The sequence below is a fragment of the Cherax quadricarinatus genome, chromosome 21 (assembly GCF_038502225.1).
Source record: "Cherax quadricarinatus isolate ZL_2023a chromosome 21, ASM3850222v1, whole genome shotgun sequence".
Taxonomy (NCBI): domain Eukaryota; kingdom Metazoa; phylum Arthropoda; class Malacostraca; order Decapoda; family Parastacidae; genus Cherax; species Cherax quadricarinatus.
Genome location: NC_091312.1, coordinates 5,119,078 through 5,146,835, shown reverse-complemented (window position 1 = coordinate 5,146,835; position 27,758 = coordinate 5,119,078).

Below are 27,758 nucleotides of genomic sequence, written 5' to 3'. Positions count from 1 at the left end.
ACCCTGCATAACAACATTACAATGTCATGCACAACCCTGCATAACAACATTACAATGTCATACACAACCCTGCATAACAACATTACAATGTCATGCACAACCCTGCATAACAACCTTACAATGTCATGCACAACCCTGCATAACAACATTACAATGTCATACACAACCCTGCATAACAACATTACAATGTCATGCACAACCCTGCATAACAACATTACAATGTCATACACAACCCTGCATAACAACATTACAATGTCATGCACAACCCTGCATAACAACATTACAATGTCATGCACAACCCTGCATAACAACATTACAATGTCATGCACAACCCTGCATAACAACATTACAATGTCATACACAACCCTGCATAACAACATTACAATGTCATACACAACCCTGCATAACAACATTACAATGTCATGCACAACCCTGCATAACAACCTTACAATGTCATGCACAACCCTGCATAACAACATTACAATGTCATGCACAACCCTGCATAACAACATTACAATGTCATGCACAACCCTGCATAACAACATTACAATGTCATGCACAACCCTGCATAACAACATTACAATGTCATGCACAACCCTGCATAACAACATTACAATGTCATACACAACCCTGCATAACAACCTTACAATGTCATGCACAACCCTGCATAACAACATTACAATGTCATACACAACCCTGCATAACAACCTTACAATGTCATGCACAACCCTGCATAACAACATTACAATGTCATGCACAACCCTGCATAACAACATTACAATGTCATGCACAACCCTGCATAACAACATTACAATGTCATGCACAACCCTGCATAACAACATTACAATGTCATGCACAACCCTGCATAACAACATTACAATGTCATACACAACCCTGCATAACAACATTACAATGTCATGCACAACCCTGCATAACAACATTACAATGTCATACACAACCCTGCATAACAACATTACAATGTCATGCACAACCCTGCATAACAACATTACAATGTCATGCACAACCCTGCATAACAACATTACAATGTCATGCACAACCCTGCATAACAACATTACAATGTCAAGCACAACCCTGCATAACAACATTACAATGTCATACACAACCCTGCATAACAACATTACAATGTCAAGCACAACCCTGCATAACAACATTACAATGTCATACACAACCCTGCATAACAACCTTACAATGTCATGCACAACCCTGCATAACAACATTACAATGTCATGCACAACCCTGCATAACAACATTACAATGTCATACACAACCCTGCATAACAACATTACAATGTCATACACAACCCTGCATAACAACATTACAATGTCATGCACAACCCTGCATAACAACATTACAATGTCATACACAACCCTGCATAACAATATTACAATGTCATACACAACCCTGCATAACAACATTACAATGTCATACACAACCCTGCATAACAACATTACAATGTCATACACAACCCTGCATAACAATATTACAATGTCATGCACAACCCTGCATAACAACATTACAATGTCATACACAACCCTGCATAACAACATTACAATGTCATACACAACCCTGCATAACAATATTACAATGTCATGCACAACCCTGCATAACAATATTACAATGTCATACACAACCCTGCATAACAACATTACAATGTCATGCACAACCCTGCATAACAATGTGCGCACAATAAATCTGGAACTACCAGGCAGTTCCTAGTATCACAATAAGTAGATATGTGTACCTACTCCAAGAATAAAATAACGTGTGATAAATGGTTTTGAAAACCGACAAGTTGAAAATTGAGACACTTATGTAAGATATGGGAATCTTTATTGAGGAAACGTTTCGCCACACAGTGGCTTCATCAGTCCAATACAAAGCAGAAAGGTGTGAAGAGTGGAGGAGTAATCAGTCTCTCAGCCTGGAATCGATGTGTTCAGTCCATCACTCTTGTAGAAAGTACAGCATAGGAAACCATACCCCCGGCCGGGATTGAACCCGCGGTCATAGAGTCTCAAAACTCCAGCCCGTCGCGTTAGCCACTAGACCAACTAGCCACAATAAGATTCATCCAACTAGGTATATTTCTACACCATAGGAAGGTTAGCACAGGCACCTCTGTGACCACAAATGCAAGTTTTTACAGACGAATCTCCAGCTAGCGTGGCCGTGACGAACTCTAGCTCAAGTCCCTTCACTGCCGTCAACATGACATAAGGCCAGAGAGGTGCCTTATATACTGCAGTCAGGTGAGTGGAAGCAGGAGGAGACGGGATCACAGTGGGACCATCCGAAAGTGTAAGTAGGTCTTCGTACAAAGGTTGGACAGGTATTGAAGAATTCTTTGTACCAAGATCCCATGATGTTGCAGTGTCTGACAGATGTGATAAATGGTTTTGAAAACCGACAAGTTGAAGATTGAGACACTTATGTAACATATGGGAATCTTTATTGAAGAAAATAACATCTGTCCAAGGTGTGAGTTGAGCCTGCCTAGCATGAGCTAGTAGGCCTATTGCAGTGTTCCTTTGTTCCCATGTTCTTATACTATCGTCTAATGTTATAAAAAATGTCTTAATTACATTGTGTAGAAATAAATATATTAGGTACGTGTGAATGTTTGTGCAGAAGGAGCACAATTGGATACACAATGTACAATTGGATATTAAGAGTTACAGACTGATGCGAGGCACCGTTCCTGGTGTTTCAACACTAGCAGACGACACAGCCTTAACCTTCATTCAACCTCCAGTCATTCTTTTCCTGGTATCAAGGGAGAGACTGGTAATCAACATATAAACGTCTGTTTACATATTAGCTGGCTGTATGGGTGTGTGTGTGTGTGTGTGTGTGTGTGTGTGTGTGTGTGTGTGTGTGTGTGTGTGTGTGTGTGTGTACTTATCTAGTTGTACTCGCCTAGTTGTGGTTGCAGGGGTCGATTCACAGCTTATGGCCCCGCCTCTTCACTAGATGCTACTAGATCACTCTTCCTTCTCCATGAGCTTTATCATATCTCTTTTTAAAGCTATGTATGGATCCTGCCTCCACTACATCGCTTCCCAAACTATTCCACTTCCTGACAACTCTGTGACTAAAGAAATACTTCCTAACATCCCTGTGATTCATCTGAGTCTTCAACTTCCAACTGTGACCCCTTGTTGCTGTGTCCCATCTCTGGAACATTCAGTCTCTGGCCACCTTGTCGATTCCTCTCAGCATTTTATATGTTATTATCATATCCTCCCTATCTCTCATGTCTTCCAGTGTCGTCAGGTCGATTTCCCTTAACCTTTCCTCGTAGGACATACCCCTTAGCTCCGGGACTAGTCTTGTTGCAAACCTTTGCACTTTCTGTAGTTTCCTTACATGCTTGGCTAGGTGTGGGTTGTTAGGTAAGACACATGTGCAACAGTTAGACAACTTTATTCCAAAACGTTTCGCCTACACAGTAGGCTTCTTCAGTCGAATACAGAAAATAGGCAGGAACAGTAGAGACGTGAGGTTTGGGTTCCAAACTGGTGCCGCATACTCCAATATGGGCCTAACGTACACGGTGTACAGGGTCCTGAACGATTCCTTATTAAGATGTCGGAATGCTGTTCTGAGGTTTGCTAGGCGCCCATATGCTGCAGCAGTTATTTGGTTGATGTGCGCTTCAGGAGATGTGCCTGGTGTTATACTCACCCCAAGATCTTTTTCCTCGAGTGAGGTTTGTAGTCTAAGTCATATTGATAAGCATAATTCGATTAATGATACTCAGCATGGATTCACGAGGGGCCGTTCCTGCCTAACAAATTTACCAACTTTCTTCAGCACAGTTTTTGAGGCCTTTGATCATGATGAAGAATTCGATATTATTTATTTGGATTTTAGTAAGACTTTTGATAGAGTACCACATCAGAGACTGTTAAAAAAAAGTGGCAGCTCATGGCATTGAGGGAAAAGTGCTGTCAAGGATCGAGTCATGGCTCACCAACAGGAAGCAGAGTGTGCATGAATGGGGTTAAGGCTGAGTGGGGATCAGTTTTAGGCCCGTTGTTATTTATAATATATGTCAACGACCTTGGCGAGGGAATTACTAGTGACATGAGCAAATTCGCTGATGACACGAAGATGGGTAGGATAATCGATTCAAATGTAGATGTCACGGAACTTCAGGAGGATTTAGACAAACTCAGTTCCTGGTCAGAAAAGTGACAGATGCAGTTCAGTGTAGATAAATGCAAGGCTCTGAAGATCGTGAATGGCTATAACCACTAGCTAGCTTTTACTCCCGCTGTGAAACTGTCATTTAGAATAAGGTAGCAGTACACTGCTGATAAGAACATAAGAACATAAGAAAGGAGGAACTCTGCACCAGGCCTACTGACCCATGCAGAGCAGGTCCATGTTCCCCCCCCCCGGATTAGACCAATGATCCACCCCCCGGATTATCCCAATGACCCACCCAGTCTGGTCATCCCCACTCAAGGATGGAGCACTGTACCAGACCCAGCAGCACAAGCTAGTCAGGTCTAACTCACGCCCACCCACACCCACTCATGTATTTATCTAACCTATTTTTAAAACTACACAATGTTTTAGCCTCAATAACTGTACTCGGGAGCTTGTTCCACTCATCCACAACTCTATTACCAAACCAGTGCTTTCTTATATCCTTCCTGAAACTGAATTTTTCCAACTTGAAACCATTGCTGCGAGTCCTGTCTTGGCTGGAAATTTTCAGCACACTATTTACATCCCCTTTATTTAATCCTGTTCTCCATTTATACACCTCGATCATATCCCCCCTAATTCTACGCCTTTCGAGAGAGTGCAGATTTAGGGCCCTCAGTCTATCCTCATAGGGAAGATTTCTGATACATGGGATCATCTTTGTCATCCTCCTTTGTACGTTTTCCAGAGCATTTATATCCATTCTGTAATACGGTGACCAGAACTGAGCAGCATAGTCTAAGTGAGGCCTAACCAAGGATATATAAAGTTGAAGAACAACCTGAGGACTTCTATTATTTATACTTCTAGATATGAAGCCAAGAATTCTGTTAGCTTTATTGCGAACACTAATGCACTGTTGTCTTGGTTTTAGGTTACTGCTAACCAGAACTCCTAAATCCTTTTCGCAATCGGTAGTATTAAGATCTACATTATTTAGTTTATATGTGGCATGGTTATTTAACTGTCCAACATTTAGAACTTTGCATTTGTCAATATTAAACTGCAACTGCCACTTCTCCGACCATTGCGTCAGTCTATTCAAATCATCATGGAGTGCTCTAATGTCCTCATTAGAATGAATTGGACGGCCTATTTTGGTGTCATCAACAAATTTGCTTATGTCACTATTTATTCCCTCATCTATGTCGTTTATGTAAATTGTGAACAACAACGGGCCCAACACTGACCTCTGAGGAACACCGCTTGTGACGTGCCCCCATTCTGATTTCTCCCCATTTATGCAAACTCTCTGCTGTCTGTTTGTCAGCCATGCCTCTACCCGTGTGCCCTAAGATTCCTCAATAGCCTCTGGTGTGGAACTCTATCGAAAGCCTTACTGAAGTCCATGTACACAATATCATATTCATTACCATGATCTATCTCCTCAAACACCTTAGTGAAAAAAGTTAGTAAATTCGTAAGACAGGAACGCCCCTTTGTAAAACCATGTTAAGAATCATTAATCAATCTGTGCCTGTCAATATGGCACGAATTGCTTCAGCAGTTATTGATTCCATAAATTTTCCCACTATGGAGGTAAGGCTTATTGGTCTATAGTTCGAAGCCAAGGACCTGTCACCTGCCTTGTAAATAGGTATTACATTTGCCATTTTCCACTTATCAGGCACTATGCCAGTTTGTAGTGATATGGTAAAAAGATTAGCCAAAGGTATGCTAAGTTCCTCTACATTCCTTTAACACCCTTGCAAACAGTTCATCAGGACCTGGGGATTTGTTAGGTTTTAGTTTCTCTATTTGTCTGAGAACCATGTCACTAGTTACCACAATCGTACATAGTCTATTATCATTCTGTTCTAAGTAATCTATCATTTCAGGAATATCGCTAGTATTTTCCTGGGTGAAAACTGAGAGGAAGTAGGTATTTAGAATTTCACACATATCCTTATCACTGTCAGTGGTCTGACCAGAGTTACTCTTAAGTGGGCCAATCTTATCCCTAATCTTACTTCTGTATTCCTGAAAGAACCCTTTTGGGTTAGTCTTTGAATCCCTTGCGACCTTAGCCTCATAATCTCTTTTTGCTTTTCTTATTCCTTTTATTATTTCTCTCTTTAATTGAATATATTGATTTCTTAACTGCCCATCCCCTCTTTTGATACGCCTATATATGCCTCTCTTTTGACCAATGAGATGTTTTAATCTATTGTTCATCCATTTGGGATCATTTTTGTTAGATCTAATTTCCCTACTAAGAACAAAAGTTGTCTGGGCAGCTAGAACTATGCTCTCTCTCTCTCTCTCTCTCTCTCTCTCTCTCTCTCTCTCTCTCTCTCTCTCTCTCTCTCTCTCTCTCTCTCTCTCTCTCTCTCTCTCTCTCTATCTATCTATCTATCTATCTATCTGTCTATCTATCTATCTGTCTATCTATCTATCTATCTATCTATCTATCTATCTATCTATCTATCTATCTTTTTTACACAGGGTTTAATAAGGTTAGGGTAAGGATTTCGAACTTTATTTATAAGCTAAGAGCTGCTACCTACATCAGCTCATTTAAAAGCCTTTCTATTGTTCTGAGATATACAAATAAGGAACAGGATGAAATTGGAGCCATCTGTGGGCCAGTAATTTCATTTGATCAACTGACTTTATTTCTTAGATATCATTACGCAGGACGAACATGCTCCAGACTCGTGTCATCTCTCTCTCTCTCTCTCTCTCTCTCTCTCTCTCTCTCTCTCTCTCTCTCTCTCTCTCTCTCTCTCTCTCTCTTTCTATCTATCTATCTCTCTATCTCTCTCTCTCCACAATTATTTCCCCTATTTCCATGTATGTCTCTCCTCATATCTGTAACACTCGTGGGAGAGACAAAGGGCTCTGGGTCAGGTCATCAGTCCTCTTGGTTGTTGATGACCTAGTCCCCGCCCTCAGTGACCTCAATTGAGAGAGGTCAGGCGAGGCCATGGTGTCACAACAGAGAGAATGGTGCCAGTGGGTGGTGGTGTGACCCTCTTTCAGCCACTCCCCTATAAATAAAATAGAAAACAGAAGAGACTTCGACTCGCCATGACTCTGTGGTCGACGGTCGTAGCCTCTATAATCCCAGCTGACGGGTGCGCAGACAGACGTGTGGACGGCGTCGGTGCGACCTCTGGCTGTCTTTGTAGATTGCGGCTGCCAAAGTCGTGGAAGAATTCTCCTGTCAACGACCTGAAGTAGTGCTGACGAGGATGGTGTCACTGCATCACACCTGAAGCAGTGCTGACGAGGGTGTTGTCATTGCGTCACACCTGAAACAGTGCTGACGAGGGTGTTGTCACTGCGTCACACCTGAAACAGTGCTGACGAGGGTGTTGTCACTGCGTCACACCTGAAACAGCGCTGACGAGGGTGTCGTCACTGCGTCACACCTGAAACAGTGCTGACGAGGGTGGTGTCACTGCCTCACACCTGAAGCAGCAATGACACAGAACATAAGAACATAAGAACGAAGGAACACTGCAGCAGGCCTACTGGCCCATGCGAGGCAGGTCCAAGTCTCCTACCGGCTTAAGCCAATGCACCCAAACCAGTCAGGTCAGGTCACATTGACTTAAGGGAGGAACACGGCAACCGACCTGGTAGCTCAAGCTATCAGGTCCAACTCACACCCACCCACATCCACTCATGTATTTATCCAACCTATTTTTAAAGCTACACAACGTTCTGGCCTCTATCACTGTACTTGGGAGTTTGTTCCACTCATCCACAGCTCTATTACCAAACCAGTACTTTCCTATATCCTTCCTGAATCTGAATTTTTCTAACTTAAAACCATTGCTGCGAGTCCTGTCTAGGCTAGATATTTTCAGCACACTATTTACATCCCCTTTATTTATTCCTGTCTTCCATTTATACACCTCAATCATATCCCCCCTAATTCTACGTCTTTCTAGAGAGTGAAGATTCAGGGCCCTTAGTCTATCCTCATAGGTAAGGTTTCTGATACATGGGATCAACTTTGTCATCCTCCTTTGTACATTTTCCAGAGCATTTAAGAACATAAGAACGAAGGAACACTGCAGAAGGCCTACTGGCCCATGCGAGGCAGGTCCAAGTCTCCTACCGGCTTAAGCCAATGCACCCAACCTAGTCAGGTCAGGTCACATTGACTTAAGGGAGGAACACGGCAACCGACCTGGTAGCACAAGCTATCAGGTCTAACTCACACCCACCCACATCTACTCATGTATTTATCCAACCTATTTTTAAAGCTACACAACGTTCTGGCCTCTATAACGGTACTTGGGAGTTTGTTCCACTCATCCACAACTCTATTACCAATCCAGTACTTTCCTATATCCTTCCTGAATCTGAATTTTTCCAACTTAAAACCATTGCTGCGAGTCCTGTCTAGGCTAGATATTTTCAGCACACTATTTACATCCCCTTTATTTATTCCTGTCTTCCATTTATACACCTCAATCATATCCCCCCTAATTCTGCGTCTTTCTAGAGAGTGCAGTTTCAGGGCCTTCAGTCTATCCTCATAGGGAAGGTTTCTGATACATGGGATCAACTTTGTCATCCTCCTTTGTACATTTTCCAGAGAATTTATATCCATTCTGTAATACGGTGACCAAAACTGTGCAGCATAATCTAAATGAGGCCTAACCAAGGATGTATAGAGTTGAAGAACAACCTGAGGACTCCTATTATTTATGCTTCTTGATATGAAGCCAAGGATTCTATTAGCTTTATTGCGAACACTTATGCACTGTTGTCTTGGTTTCAGATTTCTGCTAACCAGAACTCCTAAATCTTTTTCGCAATCCGTAATATTAAGATCTACATTATTTAGTTTATATGTGGCATGGTTATTGTCCTGTCCAACATTTAGAACTTTGCATTTGTCTATATTAAACTGCATCTACCACTTCTCCGACCACTGCATCAGTCTATTCAAATCTTCCTGGAGTGCTCTAATGTCCTCGTCAGAATGAATTCGACGGCCTATTTTGGTGTCATCGGCAAACTTGCTGATGTCGCTCTTTATGCCCTCATCTATGTCGTTTATGTAGATTGTGAACAGCAGGGGGCCCAACACTGACCCCTGTGGAACACCGCTCGTGACGCTTCCCCACTCTGATTTCTCCCCATTTATGCAAACTCTCTGCTGCTTATTTGTCAACCATGCCTCTATCCAGGAAAAAATTTCTCCCCCTATTCCTTGTGCCTTAATTTTCCTCAATAGTCTCTGATGTGGGACCCTGTCAAAAGCCTTACTGAAGTCCATATACACAATATCATATTCATTACCATGATCTACCTCCTCAAATACCTTAGTGAAAAAAGTTAATAAATTCGTAAGGCAGGAACGCCCCTTTGTAAAACCATGCTGAGATTCGTTGATTAATTTATGCTTTTCAAGGTGGCTACGAACTGCCTCGGCAATTATTGATTCCATAAATTTTCCCACTATGGAGGTTAGGCTTATTGGTCTATAGTTCGAAGCTAAGGACCTGTCACCTGCTTTGAAAATAGGTATCACATTTGCTATTTTCCACTTATCTGGCACCATGCCAGTTTGTAGTGATATGTTGAAAAGATTAGCCAAAGGTTTGCTAAGCTCCTCTTTACATTCCTTTAGAACCCTTGCATACAGTTCATCAGGGCCTGGGGATTTGTTAGGTTTTAATTTATCTATTTGCCTAAGGACCATGTCACTTGTAACCCTAATCGTGCACAGTTTATTATCGTTCTGTTCTACATAATTTATCATTTCTGGAATATCGCTGGTATCCTCCTGTGTAAAAACTGAGAGGAAGTATGTGTTAAAAATTATACACATTTCCTTATCACTGTCAGTGAGCTGACCCGAGGAACTTTTGAGTGGGCCTATCTTGTCCCTGATCTTATTTCTGTATACCTGAAAGAATCCTTTTGGGTTAGTCTTCGATTCTCTTGCAACTTTAACCTCATAATCTCTTTTTGCTTTTCTAATTCCTTTTTTTATTTCTCTCTTTAACTGAATATATCGATTTCTTAATTGCCCCTCTCCTCTTTTGATTTGCCTATATATGCCTCTCTTTTGACCAATCAGATATTTTAATCTATTGTTCATCCATTTAGCATCATTTTTGTTTGATCTGATTTCCCTATTTGGAACATAATTAGCTAGAACTATGCCCTGGAAAGCGTCATATCGGCAACCATCACCACCTACCTGACCCTTAGTCAGGTCATTCCAGTTCAGCCCACCTAAGTAATTTTTCAGTCCTATGAAATCAGCCAAGCGAAAGTCAGGGACGGAGACTTGATTGCCATTATTAGGGGAATTCCATGATATATTAAAACTGAGTGATTTGTGATCACTTTCCCCAAGCTCATCATTAGCCTCAAGATTATTGGTTAGTGTTTCCCTACTGGCAAGAACCAAGTCAAGGAGGTTATTTCCCCTAGTTGGCTCTGTCACAAACTGTTTTAAAAAACAATCCTGGATCGTATCAAGAAAGTCGCCTGACTCTAAATTTCCTGTCAAATTGCTCCAGTCAATCTGTCTATAGTTGAAATCTCCCATTAGCACAACATTGTCGTATGTAGAGGCCTTACGAATTTCGTCCCATAGAAGTTTACTGCACTCCCTCTCAAGATTTGGGGCCCTGTAAATCACACCCAAAATTAGTTTTTCTCGGCCCTCGAGAAGCTGTAACCAAACAGATTCAGTGGGTGACGCTTCTAATTTTATATCTTGTCTAACACAACAATTTAAATTGTCTCTGACATACATCGCTACTCCACCACCCTTCCTGTTACCCTGTCATTGTGGAATAATTTATAGCCTTGTATGTGACATTCAGAGGGCATCTCTCTATCTTTCAGATTGAGCCAGGTCTCTGTTATAGCAATAATATCTATGTTTCCTGCACTTGCAATTAATCTTAGCTCATCTATCTTATTTCTTACACTCCTGCTATTAGTATAGTAAACCTTAAGGGAGCTAGTCCCTTGCTGCCCTCTGCTGTCCCCCTTTGTTTGCTGACCTGATCTATTGTCTTTATTTATAACTTCATGCTGAATGCCTTTTATACATTTACTGTTTCCAACCCTAGTGTTGCAACCTGCTTGTTTCCCACACACACCCATACCTCTATCTTCCATCAGTTTAAAATCATAGGCATTTAAAATCATAGGCGAAACATTGTGCACCTGGCCACAACTCCAGCACTTGATACTACTCTAGCACTCATGTGTAATATATATATATATATATATATATATATATATATATATATATATATATATATATATATATATATATATATATATATATATATATATATATATATATATATATATATATATATATATATATATATATATATATATATATATATATATATATATATATATATATATATATATATATATATATATATATATGTATATATATATATATATATATATATATATATATATATATATATATATATATATATATATATATATATATATATATATATATATATATATATATATATGTCGTGCCGAATAGGCAGAACTTGCTGTCTTGGCTTAAATAGCAACGCTCATCTTGCCATATAGGACAAGCGAAAATTTGTGTATGCAATAATTTCGCCAAAATCATTCTGAACCTAACGAAAAAAAATATATTTCAATGTGTTTGTTTAGTATTAAATTATTGTAAACAAATCTAAAATATATTTAGTTGGGTTAGGCTAAAATAAATTGTTTTTGTTATAATAAGGTTAGGTAAGTTTTCTAAGATTCTTTTGGTGCAAAATTATAATTTTTTACATCAACATTAATGAAAAAAAATATATCTTTAAACGTATAAGAGAAAATTTCAGAAAGGACTTAATTTTAAATGAGTTCTTGCTAATTGACCAGTTTTACATATTCGGCACGACATATATATATTGCTAACTTTTTTCACTAAGGTATTTGAGGAGGTAGATCATGGTAATGAATATGATATTGTGTACATGGACTTCAGTAAGGCTTTTGACAGGGTCCCACATCAGAGACTATTGAGGAAAATTAAGGCACATGGAATAGGAGAAATTTTTTCCTGGATAGAGGCATGGTTGACAAATAGGCAGCAGAGAGTTTGCATAAATGGGGAGAAATCAGAGTGGGGAAGCGTCACGAGCGGTGTTCCACAGGGGTCAGTGTTGGGCCCCCTGCTGTTCACAATATACATAAACGACATAGATAAGGGCATAAAGAGCGACATCGGCAAGTTTGCCGATGACACCAAAATATGCCGTCGAATTCATTCTGACGAGGACATTCGAGCACTCCAGGAAGATTTGAGTAGACTGATGCAGTGTTCGGAGAAGTGGCAGATGCAGTTTAATATAGAAAATGCAAAGTTCTAAATGTTGGACAGGACAATAACCATGCCACATATAAACTAAATAATGTAGATCTTAATATTACGGATTGCGAAAAAGATTTAGGAGTTCTGGTAAGCAGTAATCTGAAACCAAGACAACAGTGCATAAGTGTTCGCAATAAAGCTAATAGAATCCTTGGCTTCATATCAAGAAGCATAAATAATAGGAGTCCTCAGGTTGTTCTTCAACTCTATACATCCTTGGTTAGGCCTCATTTAGATTATGCTGCACAGTTTTGGTCACCGTATTACAGAATGGATATAAATGCTCTGGAAAATGTACAAAGGAGGATGACAAAGTTGATCCCATGTATCAGAAACCTTCCCTATGAGGATAGACTAAGGGCCCTGAATCTTCACTCTCTAGAAAGACGTAGAATTAGGGGGGATATGATTGAGGTGTATAAATGGAAGACAGGAATAAATAAAGGGGATGTAAATAGTGTGCTGAAAATATCTAGCCTAGACAGGACTCGCAGCAATGGTTTTAAGTTAGAAAAATTCAGATTCAGGAAGGATATAGGAAAGTACTGGTTTGGTAATAGAGTTGTGGATGAGTGGAACAAACTCCCAAGTACAGTTATAGAGGCCAGAACGTTGTGTAGCTTTAAAAATAGGTTGGATAAATACATGAGTGGGTGTGGGTGGGTGTGAGTTGGACCTGATTAGCTTGTGCTACCAGTACGGTTGCCGTGTTCCTCCCTTAAGTCAAGGTGACCTGACCTGACTAGGTTGGGTGTATTGGCTTAAGCCGGTAGGAGACTTGAACCTGCCTCGCATGGGCCAGTAGGCCTGCTGCAGTGTTCCTTCGTTCTTATGTTCTTATATATATATATATATATATATATATATATATATATATATATATATATATATATATATATATATATATATATATATACATATATATATATATATATATATATATATATATATATATGTGTGTGTGTGTGTGTGTGTGTGTGTGTGTGTGTGTGTGTGTGTGTGTGTGTGTGTGTGTGTGTGTGTGTGTGTGTGTGTGTGTGTGTGCGTGTGTGTGTGTGTGTGAGTGTGTCTGTGTGTCTGTGTGTATGTGTATCTGTATAAATAATGTGTGTGAGAGAGAGAACGAAAGGAGATAACAGAGATAGGAGTAAGACTGGAGAAGCAGCTATAGAGAAAGAAAAAGGGAAATAAAAGGAACAAAGAAATAATATTGAGAGTTTGGTTACAAGTAATAATGATGAGAACAATGATAAAGAGAGAGTAATAATGATGTTAATGAGGAGGTAAGAATGTGTGTTCGCCTGTTTGTGGTTGCAGGGGTCGAGCCACAGCTCCTGGAGTGTGTGTATGTGTGTGTGTGTGATGATGGAGGTCAAGCCTGGGAGAGGAAGACTTATCTCCAGACCTGTTCTCTCTCCTCCTGGGAATGTTGATAAAGCAGGAGAGAGAGAGAGAGAGAGATAGTGTGTTTGTGTGTGTGTGTACTCACCTAGTTGTGGTTGCAGGGGTCGATTCGCAGCTCCTGGCCCCGCCTCTTCACTGGTTGCTCTAGGTTACGCTTCCTGCTCCATGAGCTTCATCATGCCTTTTCTTAAAGCTATGCATGGATCCTGCCTCACTAAATCACTTCCCAGACTATTCCACTTCCTGAGAACTCTATGATTGAAGAAATGCTTCCTAACATCTCTGTGATTCATCTGAGTCTTCAGCTTCCAATTGTGACCCCTTGTTGCTGTGTCCCATCTCCGGAACATCCTCTCCCTGTCCACATTGTCGATTCCTCGCAGTATTTTATATGTTGTTATCATATCATCCCTATCTCTCATGTCCTCCGGTGTCGTCAAGTTAATTTCCCTTAACCTCTCCTCGTAGGACATACCCCTTAGCTCTGGGACTAGTCTTGTTGCAAACCTTTGCACTTTCTCTAATTTCCTTACGTGCTAGGCTAGGTGTGGGTTCAAACTGGTGCTGCATATTCCAATATGGGCCTAACGTACACGGTGTACAGGTTCCTGAACGATTCCTTATTGAGTTGTCGGAATGCTGTTCTGAGGTTTGCTAGGCGCCCATATGCTGCAGCAGTTATTTGGTTGATGTGCGCCTCAGGAGATGTGGTACACTCAACCCAAGACCCTTTTCCTTGAGTTATCTCTCGCCCCCTAGACTGTGCTTTGTCTGCGGTCTTCTTTGCCTGTCCCCAATCTTCATGTTTTTGCACTTGGTGGGGCTGAACTCCAGGAGCCAGTTGCTGGACCAGGCCTGCAGTCTGTCCAGATCCCTTTGTAGTTCTTCCTGGTCCTCGTCCGACTGAATTCTTCTCAACTTCACATCATCTGCAAACAGGGACACTTCTGAGTCTATCCCTTCCATCATGTCATTCACATATATCAGAAACAGCACCAGTCCTAGGACTGACCCCTGTGGAACCCCACTCTGACACCTCGCCACGTACCATGACTCGCTGTTGTCTTCCTTACAGGTATTCCCTGATCCATTGCAGTGCCTTTCCTGTTATCCTGATTCTCCAACTTGTGCACTAATCTCTTGTGTGGAACTGTGTCAAACGCCTTTATACAGTCCAAGAAAAGGTGTGTGTGTGTGTGTGTTTGTGTTTGTGTGTGTGTGTGTGTGTGTGTGTGTGTGTGTGTGTGTGTGTGTGTGTGTGTGTGTGTGTGTGTGTGTGTCTGTGTGTCTGTGTCTGTGTAGTGGGGGTTCGTAGGCGATATGATGGTTGGAGTAAAACACACTTGTTGGATGGTAACACTTATATTAGCAGAGTATGAAGGGGGAAAGCCCAACCTGCTGTGTCTTGCCTGGCGTAGTCCTATGCGGAAACTGAGAAGGATCCCAGGCGCGAAGGGCTCACCACGGCATCACATGACGTCACACAAACTAGTCACTGAGCCTAGCAAAAAGGTCGTGTATGCAAAACATATAGATGGTACTATGATACTCAGATAAGCTATACAACACATGTAGGGGATCAGCAACTGTGCTGACAGTTCGGTCATGTTACGTGTGTCGTCTCGACATACAATACTATGCTATAGGCTGAACAGGCAGGTGGCTCTGGGCTGATTCCATACAATAACAAAGACATATGTAACTTAGAACTAATGGATGGTATCGTAATGGATGTTAAGATAATGAGTTTTAACGTAATGCTTTACGAATTATAAGAACAAATCACAGTATAATAAAGGACGGAATCGATCAATCGATCTGTATTCATGCACTCTACGGATTCTGAGGAAGGATAAATATATTTACAAAGGTGAAAGTAATTAACAGCAAAGACAGATCTGGCGCACTCAGATCATTGCTGCTAAATTCTCAGAATTCGGAGGGAAAGTGAACACAAAAAAAAAAAATTGAAAAAAAAACTGATCAGCTAATAAAAACGCACAGTTGACAACTTCATTCATCTTGAGCATCTAATTATACAGACTATGTACATTTAAACCCAACTCTGCGAGGGTGAGGTTTACATACGCAGAATGGTTATCGTCTTTGGGTGGATCGAATTCTGGCTTGACTGACTGACTGGCTAGCTGACTGATTTCCTGGCTGGCTGGCTGGCTGGCTGGCTGGCTGGCTGGCTGGCTGGCTGGCTGGCTGGCTGGCTGGCTGGCTGGCTGGCTGGCTGACTGGTTGGCTGGCTAGCTGACTGACTGACTGGTGACTGGCTCATTGGTGGTTGGTTGGCTCACTTCCTGGCTGGCTGGCTGGCTGGCTGGTTAGCTGGCTGGCTGGCTGGCTGGCTGGCTGGCTGGCTGGCTGGCTGGCTGGCTGGCTGGCTGGCTGGTTGGTTGGTTGTAATCTCAGGAATGCTGACCAACCAGAGAAACGAGGTAATTACTCCCTGGTAGGTCGTTAAGGGTGGTTAAGCTCTAGTGTCAAGGCTCCTCTCAAGAGTCTTATTATATTCTCGTGCAAGCGCTAAATGCGTAAGGGTATTCAGCGCCGGGAAATGGGAGGTAGCTCAGGTTCCTTAGATCAAGAGCACTTGGTTCCCATGAAGAATCAATGTTAACAGTGTACCTGGAGAGTTGACGGGGAGACTTGTATGTTTATTCTGATACACACAAACACACTTACATAGATTATCATACATGTACAGACAAGAGACATAGACAGACAGACAGACAGACAGACTGACAGACTGACACGCAGAAAGGTAGACAGAGAGTGAGCAGTATTATTTTGAGAAAATACTTATCTGGCTTAAGATAAGAGAGGGTGGGTGAGGGAGTGTGTGAGAGTGGGTGGGAGTGGGTGTGGAGTGTGGGTGTGAGGAAGGCAGGTGGTGTGGGTAGCTACAGTCACACTTGCCCACAGTCACGGCACTCGTGGTGTTGTTTGTAACGTTACAAACAACGAAGCTGTAACACTGGATTTCTTGTCATTGTTTTGACAAGACAAACATTGTCAGTACGACATCACCCCCTCCCACCACAACCCTCTCCACCCACCACCAAGAATGACCCAGTCAAGTACAACCCCCACTAAGTACGGCCCCACCAAGGCTATGTGAAGAACCACTTGTAGCAGGGTCGTGCCTTGACCAGCTGCTGCTGCTGCTGCTGCCCAAGGTCGTTGTGATTGTGTGTACAGGTGCTGACTGTCCTGATTGTCGTGACTATTCTGGGTGTGCTGGTAGTTGTGGTGTACCTGTTGAATGCCATGTTATACATTACTGGCGTTCAATGGTGCACAGTGGTACACAGTGGTACACAATGGTGCACAGTGGTACACAGTGGTACACAATGGTACACAGTGGAACACAGTGGTATACAATGGTACACAGTGGTAAACAGTGGTTCACAATGGTACACAGCGGTACACAGTTGTACACAGTGGTACATATTGGTACACAATGGTACACAGTGGTACACAATGGTACACAATGGTACACAGTGGTACACAGTTGTACACAATGGCGCAGTGGTACACAATGGTACACAGTGATACACAATAGTTAACAATAATACACAATCGTACACAGTGGTACATATTGGTACACAATGGTACACAGTGGTACACAATGGTACACAGTGGTACACTGTACACAGAGGTATACCATACACCGTGGTGCACAGTGATACACAATGGTACACGGTGGTACACAGTGTTGCACAATGGTACACATTGGTACACAGTGGAACACAGTGGTACACAGTGGTGCACAATAGTACACAGTTGTACATAGTGGTACACAATAGTATACCAGTTTGGAACACTTGGGTATGTATACTTTTGCCAGCCAGTGATGAAGTCAATACACAGAATAATACTGCAGAGTGGAAGACGAGAAGAAGTTAATTTGAGGTGATCAGTCCCTGAGCCTTGAAATGGAGTGATCAGTCCCTGAGCCTTGAAATGGAGTGATCAGTCCCTGAGCCTTGAAATGGAGTGATCAGTCCCTGAGCCTTGAAATGGAGTGATCAGTCCCTCAGCACTGAAATGGACTGATCAGTCCCTCAGCCTCGAAATGGAGTGATCAGTCCCTCAGCACTGAAATGGAGTGATCAGTCCCTCAGCCTTGAAATGGAGTGATCAGTCCCTGAGCCTTGAAATGGAGTGATCAGTCCCTCAGCACTGAAATGGACTGATCAGTCCCTCAGCCTTGAAATGGAGTGATCAGTCCCTCAGCACTGAAATGGAGTGATCAGTCCCTCAGCACTGAAATGGACTGATCAGTCCCTCAGCCTTGAAATGGAGTGATCAGTCCCTAAACCTTGAAAGAGTGCGATCAGTCCCTCAGCCTTGAAAGGGAATATTCAGTCCCTCAGCCTTGAAAGGGACTGATCAGTCCCTCAGCATTGAAATGGGCTGATCAGTCCCTAAACCTTGAAAGAGAGTGATCAGTCCCTGAGCCTTGAAATGGAGTGATCAGTCCCTCAGCACTGAAATGGACTGATCAGTCCCTCAGCATTGAAATGGACTGATCAGTCCCTAAACCTTGAAAGAGAGTGATCAGTCCCTCAGCCTTGAAATGGAGTGATCAGTCCCTCAGCACTGAAATGGAGTGATCAGTCCCTCAGCCTTGAAATGGAGTGATCAGTCCCTGAGCCTTGAAATGGAGTGATCAGTCCCTCAGCACTGAAATGGAGTGATCAGTCCCTCAGCCTTGAAATGGACTGATCAGTCCCTAAACCTTGAAAGAGAGTGATCAGTCCCTCAGCCTTGGAAGGGAATACTCACTCCCTCAGTCTTTAAAGGGACTGATCAGTCCCTCAGCCTTGGAAGGGAATACTCACTCCCTCAGTCTTTAAAGGGACTACTCACTCCCTCAGTCTTTAAAGGGACTGATCAGTCCCTCAGCCTTGGAAGGGAATACTCACTCCCTCAGCCTTGGAAGGGAATACTCACTCCCTCAGTCTTTAATGGGACTGATCAGTCCCTCAGCCTTGAAAGGCACTGATCAGTCCCTCAGCCTTGAAAGGGACTGATCAATCCCTCAGCCTTGGAAGGGAATACTCACTCCCTCAGACTTTAAAGGGACTGATCAGTCCCTCAGCCTTGAAAGGGACTGATCAGTCCCTCAGCCTTGGAAGGGAATACTCACTCCCTCAGCCTTTAAAGGGACTGATCAGTCCCTCAGCCTTGAAAGGCACTGATCAGTCCCTCAGCCTTGAAAGGGACTGATCAGTCCCTCAGCCTTGAAAGGCACTGATCAGTCCCTCAGCCTTGAAAGGGACTGATCAGTCCCTCAGCCTTGAAAGGGACTGATCAGTCCCTCAGCCTTGAAAGGGACTGATCAGTCCCTCAGCCTTGAAAGGGACTGATCAGTCCCTCAGCCTTGAAAGGCACTGATCAGTCCCTCAGCCTTGAAAGGCACTGATCAGTCCCTCAGCCCTGAAAGGGACTGATCAGTCCCTCAGCCTTGAAAGGGACTGATCAGTCCCTCAGCCTTGAAAGGTACTGATCAGTCCCTCAGCCTTGAAAGGTAATGATCAGTCCCTCAGCCTTGAAAGGGACTGATCAGTCCCTCAGCCTTGAAAGGGACTGATCAGTCCCTCAGCCTTGAAAGGTACTGATCAGTCCCTCAGCCTTGAAAGGGACTGATCAGTCCCTCAGCCTTGAAAGGGACTGATCAGTCCCTCAGCCTTGAAAGGGACTGATCAGTCCCTCAGCCTTGAAAGGCACTGATCAGTCCCTCAGCCTTGAAAGGCACTGATCAGTCCCTCAGCCTTGAAAGGTACTGATCAGTCCCTCAGCCTTGAAAGGCACTGATCAGTCCCTCAGCCTTGAAAGGCACTGATCAGTCCCTCAGCCTTGAAAGGGACTGATCAGTCCCTCAGCCTTGAAAGGCACTGATCAGTCCCTCAGCCTAGAAAGGCACTGATCAGTCCCTCAGCCTTGAAAGGGACTGATCAGTCCCTCAGCCTTGAAAGGGACTGATCAGTCCCTCAGCCTTGAAAGGGACTGATCAGTCCCTCAGCCTTGAAAGGTACTGATCAGTCCCTCAGCCTTGAAAGGCACTGATCAGTCCCTCAGCCTTGAAAGGGACTGATCAGTCCCTCAGCCTTGAAAGGGACTGATCAGTCCCTCAGCCTTGAAAGGCACTGATCAGTCCCTCAGCCTTGAAAGGGACTGATCAGTCACTCAGCCTTGAAAGGTACTGATCAGTCCCTCAGCCTTGAAAGGGACTGATCAGTCCCTCAGCCTTGAAAGGGACTGATCAGTCCCTCAGCCTTGAAAGGTACTGATCAGTCCCTCAGCCTTGAAAGGGACTGATCAGTCCCTCAGCCTTGAAAGGTACTGATCAGTCCCTCAGCCTTGAAAGGTACTGATCAGTCCCTCAGCCTTGAAAGGGACTGATCAGTCCCTCAGCCTTGAAAGGTACTGATCAGTCCCTCAGCCTTGAAAGGGACTGATCAGTCCCTCAGCCTTGAAAGGGACTGATCAGTCCCACAGCCTTGAAAGGGACTGATCAGTCCCTCAGCCTTGAAAGGGACTGATCAGTCCCACAGTCGTCATGGATATAACGTGCAAATACAAACATTTTTTCCACGTCTGGTAGAACATGTAGGAGGTTCAACCTGACGCAGGTTCAGGTTCAACCTGGTCTACATGTTCTCCCTGACCCAGGTTCAGGTTCAACCTGGTCTACATGTTCTCCCTGACCCAGGTTCAGGTTCAACCTGGTCTACATGTTCTCCCTGACGCAGGTTCAGGTTCAACCTGGTCTACATGTTCTCCCTGACCCAGGTTCAGGTTCAACCTGGTCTACATGTTCTCCCTGACCCAGGTTCAGGTTCAATCTGGTCTACATGTTCTCCCTGACCCAGGTTCAGGTTCAACCTGGTCTACATGTTCTCCCTGACGCAGGTTCAGGTTCAACCTGGTCTACATGTTCTCCCTGACGCAGGTTCAGGTTCAACCTGGCCTCCATGTTCTCCCTGACCCAGGTTCGGGTTCAACCTGGCCTCCATGTTCTCCCTGACGCAGGTTCAGGTTCAACCTGGTCTCCATGTTCTCCCTGACCCAGGCTCAGGTTCAACCTGGCTTCCATGTTCTCCCTGACGCAGGTTCAGGTTCAACCTGACCTCCCTGTTCTCCTTGACGCAGGTTCAGGTTCAACCTGGCCTCCATGTTCTCCCTGACGCAGGTTCAGGTTCAACCTGGTCTCCATGTTCTCCCTGACCCAGGTTCAGGTTCAACCTGGCCTTCATGTTCTCCCTGACGCAGGTTCAGGTTCAACCTGGCTTCCATGTTCTCCCTGACCCAGGTTCAACCTGGCCTCCAAGTTCTCCCTGACCCACGTTCAGGTTCAACCTGGCCTCCATGTTCTCCCTGACGCAGGTTCAGGTTCAACCTGGCCTCCATGTTCTACCTGACGCAGGTTCAGGTTCAACCTAGTCTCCATGTTCTCCCTGACCCAGGTTCAAGTTCAACCTGGCCTCCATGTTCTCCTTGGCCTAGGTTCAGGTTCAACCTGGCCTCCATGTTCTCCCTGACCCTGGTTCAGGTTCAAACTGTCCTCCATGTTCTCCCTGATGCAGGTTCAGGTTCAACCTGGCCTCCATGTTCTCCCTGACTCAGGTTCAGGTTCAAACTGTCCTCCATGTTCTTCCTGACCCAGGTTCAGGTTCAACCTGGTCTCCATGTTCTCCCTGACCCAGGTTCAAGTTCAACCTGGCCTCCATGTTCTCCTTGGCCTAGGTTCAGGTTCAACCTGGCCTCCATGTTCTCCCTGACCCAGGTTCAGGTTCAAACTGTCCTCCATGTTCTCCCTGATGCAGGTTCAGGTTCAACCTGGCCTCCATGTTCTCCCTGACTCAGGTTCAGGTTTAACCTGGCCTCCATGTTCTCCCTGACCCAGGTTCAGGTCTAACCTGGCCTCCATGTTCTTCCTGACCCAGGTTCAGGTTTAACCTGGCCTCCATGTTCTCCCTGACCCAGGTTCAGGTTCAACCTGGCCTCCATGTTCTCCCTGACCCAGGTTCAGGTTCAACCTGGCCTCCATGTTCTCCCTGACCCAGGTTCAGGTTCAACCTGGCCTCCATGTTCTCCCTGACCCAGGTTCAGGTTTAACCTGGCCTCCATGTTCTTCCTGACCCAGGTTCAGGTTCAACCTGGCCTCCATGTTCTCCCTGACCCAGGCTCAGGTTCAACCTGGCCTCCATGTTCTCCCTGACCCAGGTTCAGGTTCAATCTGGCCTCCATGTTCTCCCTGACCCAGGTTCAGGTTCAATCTGGCCTCCATGTTCTCCCTGACCCAGGTTCAGGTTCAATCTGGCCTCCATGTTCTCCCTGACCCAGGTTCAGGTTCAATCTGGCCTCCATGTTCTCCCTGACCCAGGTTCAGGTTCAACCTGGCCTCCATGTTCTCCCTGACCCAGGTTCAGGTTCAATCTGGCCTCCATGTTCTCCCTGACCCAGGTTCAGGTTCAACCTGGCCTCCATGTTCTTCCTGACCCAGGTTCAGGTTCAACCTGGCCTCCATGTTCTCCCTGACCCAGGTTCAGGTTCAACCTGGCCTCCATGTTCTCCCTGACCCAGGCTCAGGTTCAACCTGGCCTCCATGTTCTCCCTGACCCAGGCTCAGGTTCAACCTGGCCTCCATGTTCTCCCTGACCCAGGCTCAGGTTCAACCTGGCCTCCATGTTCTCCCTGACCCAGGCTCAGGTTCAACCTGGCCTCCATGTTCTCCCTGACCCAGGTTCAGGTTCAATCTGGCCTCCATGTTCTCCCTGACCCAGGTTCAGGTTCAATCTGGCCTCCATGTTCTCCCTGACCCAGGTTCAGGTTCAACCTGGCCTCCATGTTCTCCCTGACCCAGGCTCAGGTTCAACCTGGCCTCCATGTTCTCCCTGACCCACGTTCAGGTTCAACCTGGCCTCCATGTTCTCCCTGACCCAGGTTCAGGTTCAACCTGGCCTCCATGTTCTCCCTGACCCAGGTTCAGGTTCAACCTGGCCTCCATGTTCTCCCTGAGTTATGAACAACTAGTCACAGTACCGTGACTAGAACAATACACAAATAAGTCGAAGATAAGAGAGAACGAAGGTTATGAAGACGTTTCGGTCCGACTAAACAAAGCTCCAAGTCAGACCGAAACTTCGTCTTCAGGTTCTTTCTTCTATGTGCGGGCTAACTGTATATTTTTTTGTGTTTTTTTTTTTTTTTTTTTTTGGTTAGATCAGATGACTATGAGGAGCTTGTATTCTTGGCACTGTCCATTAGCCAGGTATATATGTAGCTTTGTTGTAGTGCAGGTACTGACTGTGTGTCTAGGTTAATTGACTGTCTGTTTAGGTCAGTGACTGACTGTCCATGCCAGTGGCTGTCTAAACCAGCGAGTGGTCTGGTTTTGGGAGACGTACCAACAGGCGCTACTAACCACATTCATCCGCCACCATCTGGCGGTGATGGCCTTCCTGCATGACGCTTCCAACTGTTGTCTCAGACAGCTGGCTGGCGGTGACCATATGACCCCTCCCTTCTCCCCCCCCTCTCTCCTCTCTCTCTCTCTCTCTCTCTCTCTCCTCTTTTTTTTTTTTATTTTTTTTTTAAACAGGGTTTGACAAGGTTAAGGATCCCTAGCTTTATTGACAAGCTATTTACAGGTTAAGGATTACTAACTTTTTGGCAAGTTAAGAGCTGTTATCTACATCAGCTCATTTGAAAGCATTTTTATTGTTATGAGACATACAAGTAGGGAACAGGATGAAGTTGGAGCCATCTGTGGGCCAGCATTTTCATTTGATCAACTGACTTTATCTCGTTGACATCATTATGCTGTACGAATGTGTTCCATACTCGAGTCATCCTGGGTCTCTCTCTCTCTCTTTCTCTCTCTCTCTCTCTCTCTCTCTCTCTCTCTCTCTCTCTCTCTCTCTCTCTCTCTCTCTCTCTCTCTCTCTCTCTCTCTCTCTCTCTCTGTCTTTCTCTCTCTCTCTCTTTCTCTCTCTCTCTTTCTCTCTCTTTCTCTCTTGTACACGCACGCACATGCACGCCCGAAGCTTGGGGAAGGACAGAGAAAACTGCAGACGGAGAACAGACTCAGGGAGCAAAGACTGAAAACCTTACTTAACGAAAAGGACCTCAGGGTGAACATCATACAGAGCATATCTCCTAAAGCGCACGTCAACCTGCTGCAGCAAGTGCTCGTCTGGGAAATCTAAGAATAGCGTTTTGAAATCTAAGTAAGGAGTCATTAGCGGACACTGTACACCGTGTACGTCAGGCCCGTATTGGAGTAAACAGCACTAGTATGGAACTCACACCTGGCTCAGCACATTAGAAAATTGGAGAAAGTGCAGAGGTTTACAACAAGACTAGTCCCGGAGCTAAGGGGTAAGTCCTATGAGGAGAGGTTAAGGGAACTCAACCTGACAACAGTGGAGGACAGGAGGACTAGAGAGGTTATGAAAACGACTCATGGAATACTGAGAGAAATTGACAACGTGAATAGGGAGAGAATGTTTCAGAGATGTGACACAGGAAGTGGACGCTGAAAACTTAGATGAGTCACAAGGTAGTTAGCAATCATTTCTTCAGCTTTAGAGTTGTCAAGAAGTGGAAAAATGCTCAGAATGAAGTGGTAGAGTTAGGATCCATACATAACTTGAAGAAGAGGTACAATAAGGCTCTCGAACCCAGGTGAACCTAGTAGCGACCAGCGAAGAAATGGGGCCAGAAACTTTGACTCAACCCTCACAACCACGTATAGGCGAGTACACGCTGACAGAAGACACGCACAAGGTGCACCACGAACCAAAATTTGGAGCAAGTCACTAGTAGCAACGCAGCTACAAGAATTATGGGGAATACGGATACTAATACCCATAGTCTAGCAAGGGAACAGGCAGGAAGTGCTGAATTATAGCCATATTTGTGACACGAACACTGTCCAAGGTGGCAGAGGTGATAATCGGGAGAACGTTGAAGGACCTTGTTGAATGAGTCATGAACGACAACCAGCACCGGTGTAGGACAGGAAAAGTCTTGCCACACACACACCTAGCTGGAGTCCCACGACACTGTAACAGATCTAAAACAGGAAAGAGAAGGGTGGATGAGGTGCATCTTCTTTGAAAGTAAAAAGACATTTGATAGTGTACTACAGCTGAGACTCATCCTCACACTTTAAAACAAAACAAGCCGGGTTAAAGGGGAAGACAGTGCAATAGTTCAGGAATATGAGGATGGGCAAAGGTGACAAGCGGAGTCCCACAAGGCTCAGTACTGTTCCTCGCATGTGTAAAAAAACATGCCAGAAGCAGATGATGTAAACTAACAATGGAATACAAAACTGGAAAAGATATTAAAAGGAGTTTAGGAAGGCTCCTATGGTGTAGAAATATACCTAGTTGGATGAATCTTGTTGAAACTAGCTAGCCTAGTGGCTAACGCAACGGTCTGGAGTTTTGAGACTCTCTGACCGCGGATTCAAACCCCACCCGTGGTATGTTTTTTTTTTTTTTTTTTTTCAAAGCCAGGCAAGTACACTCACGTTACTACAACACTTCCAGCGTTTTCTGTCAAAGTGAGATACCAACGTTACTTAGGAAGATGAACTGTTTACATCAGTCTTAAGAACGCACCGAGATGGGAACTGAGAGATACCCACGACAGTAACTATTTTTGTCGTGCTCTGAGTGGGAACTGAGATAAGTCACAGTGAAACAAACACGAGTAAATGTACAATGACGGAAAAAAAATGTTTGTGTTCTTTATATAGATGCAAAGAAAACTCGTGGAGAGATGTACCAGTTGTCTTAGTGTGTGTGTGTGTGTAAAGGAAGAGACAGAGACAGAGAGAGAGGGAGAGAGGTGGCAGCCTAGAGACGGTGTCACGGCTCTCACAACCAGTGCCAGTTCCCACGTCTTGAGAAGGCTGTTGTGATAGGCTCTCACGGGGTGCCACCGCTGGTAGTGCCACGCAGGCAAGAAGGGAGACGAATGATTCCAGAAAACGGAGGAGACAGAGACAGAGAGAAAACGAGATATAGGAGTTTTAAACAAAACTGGATACGTCAACAGTGTGCTGCTACTCTGTTTCTATATGATAGTTACACAGTGGGAATAAAAGCTATGTATCCCTGTTATAATTCATTACACGGGGTGAGTCACATACATAGTGCTAAAGTCTGTCAACCTGAGCTGGGAGACTTCAGTAGTTCAGTGAGAATATCGTCAGGTAGTCCAGCAAGGGTTCATCAGTTACGACAGTTTCAGAGGTTCCCTTTCAGGAGAGCTGGAGTTACTGTCACTTGGGAATTGCCATCTCTGAGAATGGCTTATCTCATACACAGGAGAAATAGTTGGAATACAGTGTATAACTTCAGAAGAGAAGGCGTAATGGAAGTCAGTATATTGAACGGAGCGGTAATTCGTCAAATGAAATGAGATGAAGATATGGACAGGATAGAGAAAGAGGAACAGGAGAAGGAGGAAAAAGAAGAGGAAGAGGATGAGGAGGAAGAAGAAGAAGAAGAAGAAGAGGAAGAGGAGGAGAAGACAAGATATGGAATGAAACCTTTAACATAACAGAGAGGCTCCTCTCCATGGAAAATAAAACAAGGAATTTATTTAAGCGGTTCCCTGCATTAAAGTTGAGTAATCGCTATTTATGACTGACGTCAGGTATCGTCGACAACGATTTTGAGAGACAAATTATTGATAATGAGGAGGAGGATGACACAGTGATCCATCATGGTGGGAGAGAGAACCAAAACATACTCCCGCCCATTCTTCCCCCCTTCCCTAGAAAAAAATCACCAGTAATCCCACGCCTAAATTCACTGCATGAACGCAATTGTCCAGGAAGACATGCCTCAAATTGTACACAAAGACGGATGTAAACACGAGCCCCTGGCTGGGCTACAACTGCTCTATTTGCAACTTCCTCGGATAAGAATGGCGAGGATCCTATTGAGTTGAGAATAAGAATTGACTATTAAGCTGTTGTGTTACTAAACTGAACTAAAGCAAAGTTATAACAGTGAGTTGACTCCTTGAGCATCACTGGTCATCAGTGTTCACTTGACTTAAATAATGTACATGATTGGTATACAAAACCGTCAAGATGAAGAATAAAACACATGTACAACATCTGGGTGTGTTGTACATTGTACATCTAATTCTTCGACTTAAATAAGGACTAACCTGATCATTGAAGAAGTTAAATAATATTATACTGCATCGCTAAGATTATCCCCGTATTAATAAGTCTGAAAAAAATACCTTAAGAAAGTACTTTGATAGAAGAAATTGAGCGAAGCCTTCAAATAATAATTTTTTTGTGCTAGAGGAATGCGGTCTCAGTAGGTCTATACGGTTTCATGCTGGCAGGAAGGTAGATATGTCTGCCAGGTTGGTATATACACTGTCGATGATGCAGCTGTCATAAATACTTTCCATGGTCATTTATTATGTTCTCAAAAATCTCTTCTCAATATTGTGTTGTATAACACGTGAACCTTAGTTGACATGACGGACCTCATGGACACAGCTTCTCTGGAGGTTTGTCAGTTGAAACTCCGCTAATTGACTCTTTGAAGTCTCTGACTACATGAACCATTACAGTGACTATCATGTCTTCCATGACTACAAGAAACCGTACCATGTCTTCCATGACTACAAGAAACCGTATCATGTCTTCCATGACTACAAGAAACCGTACCATGTCTTCCATGACTACAAGAAACCGTACCATGTCTTC